Here is a 4,500-nt window from a genome sequence, read left to right as displayed (position 1 = left end):
TAAATCATGAAACTATAGAAATTTAGCCCTCACTGTATAATCTAGTGCATCGGAACTCCATCATCAGATCATCCGATGACGACGAATCATTGTCCAGACATTCTACAGACATCGAATTGAATCATTAAATAAACTTATCTAAACACTAGAAAATCCAGTCATCCAGTGAGGCAGTGACACGGACAAAAGTTTCGAATATCATATAATCTGTTGGCACTCGAATTTAAGCTCAGAACTTTCTATTGGCATAGGATAAGATGATAACCATTGAATTGTCTGATGGTACTATTATCCTGATTTTTTTGCCACCATAGCTCCGTTTCGGTAAATTATATATTCAAATTTTTATCGTTTCGACGAGAGCTATCCAATGGTGAACTCAAATCTGCAACACTAGCGAGGTGACCCGCGCAAATAGCGCGGGTATCTAGTATTTGTTATGATAATTTTCTTTTTTTATACATTTTATTGTTGTTCTATTTGTGATATATTATTAGACGTAATATACACCCACGGGACAAAGAGCGACATATTATTTGACCGAAGCTTCAACATATGGTTGACTGATTTGTCACTCTCTTTTTGTTATTTGTTTAGTGATACAAAATATTTAAATTGATCTAATAAGAATTAAATGTATCATAGGTTGTGAGATATTCATTAATATTTGATACAGTTTAATATAAACCATTGGATGTTCATAATATCCAACGGTTGGGCTTTTTCCTTTTTTTATATTTAATATGGTTTAATATAGACCGTTTGATCTTCATAAAATCCGACGGTTTCTATGATTTCTATGACTGAGGTTTTTTTTATCGGGTTAATATAGACCGTTAGATGTTTATAAAATCTAACTGGTTGAGCCTTTTGCTTTTTATATTTAATATGGTTTAATGTAGACCGTTAGATCTTCATAAAATCCGACGGTAGAGGGTTTTTTTTCTTTTTTACGATTAATGTGGGAATTTCTAAGCCCTCTCGGCGAACATAGTGACTTCTTTTGCTCTTCAAATATTTATATAATAGATATTACAACCGATTTCCTTGCACGTACGTTTCATCATCACATGCATGAATTGAGGCATAATGGAATCTCGATTACTGTCACACTGTGAGACCCAGCAAAGTTTCATGACGTTACATAATGATTACATTAAGAAGTACGTACTACAGAGGAGACGCCCGTTATTGCACTGACTGGGGAAAAAAACAGGCCAGGATCACGGATGCTTGGTAGCCTCACGGGGATGGCGTCCATGGCCACCATCGGAGTTCCACTGAAGCAGCATCCAAACCATGGACGTCCCTGCATTTGAGAACGGAAAAAGCAGGTTAAACAAAAGCTATCAGTCGGAGGTCATGAAAACCAACGAGCTTGTGTGACCTGATGATGATATATGTTTAATTAACCTGCGACGAAGATGAAGGGGATGAGATTGTGCAAAATGGATTGTGTGGTACAGCAGGCACTGCATGGCAAGGTAGGCGATGGCGTAGAGGAAGGACAGGAAGGTGGCCGCGTACAGCGGCTTGCTGCGTAGGTTGAAGGCGCAGAGGAAGCAGAGCGTCGACGACAGCAGCGTCCACACACCGGTCGTTCGCCCATGTACGCCGGTCACTGAAGCCCAACAGATACGAAAGTCACGCCACTCCCTCAAGCTAGCATTGGGCCACGTCGACCTAAATTTCTCACCGTTGGATATCAGGGAAGGTTATCATCTGACCGTCGTTCTTGGGCTCTTGGCCGGGTTCGCGGCCCTTCGAGCGAGCGAGGCCGCCGCCACTACCCATGCGGACGCCGGGCCCCCGGGCTCAGCTGAACGATGGCCTCATCGGCGCCTCTTCCGCAGGCACCGCCGCGCTGGCCGACACGCGGCCGGCTGGATCAGGCCCTTCTACCCGGTGTTCGGGTGAGGCGGCGCCGGCGGCTGTGTCCACGGCGGCCATGGGTGTGCAGCGCAACCTACTCCGGCGGCCGCGGAGCCGCGCGGGTGAGGGGTAGGCTGGGGCGGCTGTTCATAGAGGAGGCGCACGGTACTCGTCGACGGCGGCGGCCTTGATGGCGCAGCGCCGGAGATCCTCGCGTGGACGGCATAGCGCCCGCCGATTAGATACTGCGTGTGGAGATCCGGTGGCGGCGCCTCGCGTCGACATCGCCCTTGCCTTGCCGGCACCACGCTCGCCCCTGAAGAGCAGGTCCACGGGGTCATCAGTGACCGAAGCCACAACGATGGCAAGGAAAAGTTGCGTCTTCTTTGCCGCGCCCACGAAGCGGCGACCTCCATCAGCAGACGACAAGCCCAGGCCAACCGGCCTTGCCGGAGCGACAACCACGGCCCACAGCACGACGGCGCCGCCTCCGATCCGCCTCTCCGTCTCCCTCTACGGCCCCACAGGTACACTCTCCTGGCGCTTCTCTTCCCTTCCTTTCCCACGCCTCGGCCCGTCTCTCCCTCTCCATCATCACCGGCCGGGCGGTCAGGCCCGTCGCCTACCGCATGCCCGCCTCTTCATCTTCCTCTACAGCTTCCCATCTGAATCACTGAACGCACACCTTGTTGTGGTCTTGTGGGCGACCTCGAGCCATGAGAAGATAGAAGGTAGAGGCAGAGACTCCTGCTACTCTTCTGGGTTGCTAGCTACTCTCCAGCGCAAGCTCTCAAGCAGGTATGCTGCTGGCGCCGGGGCGCTGGGCTGCTGCAACTGGATTCAACCATCAATAATCTAGGCAAGACTGATTTCAGGATTGAGATCTTGCCCTGGGTTTACTATGTACTCTTTGCGCAACGCACACCATGTATTTGTTATATTGTCCATGGAAAATAATTTGAAGTTTTCACCCCGAGTGTTAACTGCAACACTAATTTGAGATTCCAAGAACACAGGTGCTATCTTAGCTTTGCTGAAAATTATATAACCCTGTATATGCATTTATTGCAGATTTAGAAAATCTGGGCAACTTGAGTACAGTAGCATTTTTTAGGACTTAAGACCAGAGATAGCAAAACAATTGCAACTCTTAACTGGATATTGATGCATGTGTTCACCTCATGGGCAGGTAAATTCCTTCACTGAAGACACACTAGGCACAATTTTGTATGCTCAGCATCCCTGAACCCCATGCATGGTGTTTGCATATCTCAGGAAGCCACAGCCGATGACAAGCAGTAGATGATGCTGGATCGGATTGGAAGCAATCCAAAAATTTCAATGTAATTATTGATAATAGCTAGCCAACATATCTTCAATCTATGTGTCATGTGTGATGTGTGATCCTTAGGCAGTCGCGTTTATCAAATTTATAAGGAATTACGATTCCACATATCTATTCTAGATCATAAATCACGACCACAAAATACTAGAAACTTTGCGATCATTCAAAGATTTAATTTGCTATTTATAGTTCTCGATCAGACTATCCGGCATGCACTAGATATGATCTTCTTTTTGATTAATCACACAACGTATGTCATAATATTATATGACCAGCAAGCATAAAAAGACAATTCTAATCCCACAATTTATAAACAAAATTGGGTCTCTCAAATGAGAAGGCGCGGCAACGCTGCGCCGTGGGTTCTAGTGTATACGATTCAGGTTAAAATTAAGATGCATGGATTACTATGTATTGATGATTTGATGTACAGACAGCAAGTCAGCAAGGTATACATACTGTGTATACCGGAGTACCAGACATTTGAGCGAGCAGAGCGAGAAGGTTTTAAAGAGCCGGCTATAGCCTCTGCTATAGCCCGCTATAGCTGTTTTGGAAGGGAAAAGCCATGCGCTATAGCATCATTTAGCCCGCTATATCCCGATATAGTCCGCTATTTGTCGTTTTGAGAAGCACGCCACTAAACCCCTTAGCCCGCTATATTTAAAACCATAAGAGCGACGCGGAGCCAAACAAGCAGGAGGAGGTGAAGGCAGAGCAGAAGATGCCGACAGCAATCAGCCACCACCCCAGCGCCGGCACGCAGCGCATCGAGTTCACCCAATGATTGAGCTCAATTTGATGTTCGTTGCCAGAAGTGTGGTGTATGGCTGGGAAAACATGACTTTTGACGATGGCGGCGTCTGTGGACGTCTTTAACCTCATTGAAAGCATCGCCATGGAGTCTTCTTTGCCTCCTACACCGGTCTCCAGGTTAAAAACCTATCCTTTTGGAGGAGAGACTACGGTGCAGTTTATCATCGTATCTCTAGATGGACGTTACTCTAGCAGACTATTGTGTACCAATGGTCATCAAGAGTATACTTTTTTGGATGGTGGTTAGTTATGTGCTTTGGAGGAGAAGGGGGTTCCTGTTTGTGGGTGTTTAGTGGAAACAAAAAGCTCAACTACAACTCAATGCAATGCTAGTGTTCTAGTCTACTGTATTGATCATTGTTTGTGGATGTCGAACTTGTGGCTGGTTGGTGAAGAAGGTGGGTTTCAGAGATTTGTGAGATGCTTCAGGTGAACTATTCATCTACTTCTTTTGGGGAGGACGACGG

The 4,500-nt window shown here is 46.5% G+C and overlaps 1 pseudogene; it reads right to left on the bottom strand.

Annotated features, from left to right (window-relative positions):
• Window positions 1-1,223: 1,223 nt before the first annotated feature.
• Window positions 1,224-4,117, bottom strand: LOC120694222 (annotated as a pseudogene).
• Window positions 4,118-4,500: the final 383 nt, after the last annotated feature.

Source organism: Panicum virgatum, unplaced genomic scaffold, assembly GCF_016808335.1.
Source record: "Panicum virgatum strain AP13 unplaced genomic scaffold, P.virgatum_v5 scaffold_4248, whole genome shotgun sequence".
In the NCBI taxonomy this organism is placed as follows: Eukaryota; Viridiplantae; Streptophyta; class Magnoliopsida; order Poales; family Poaceae; genus Panicum; species Panicum virgatum.
Note: the sequence above shows the minus strand (reverse complement) of the source record. Positions and strands in the feature narration are given on the sequence as shown.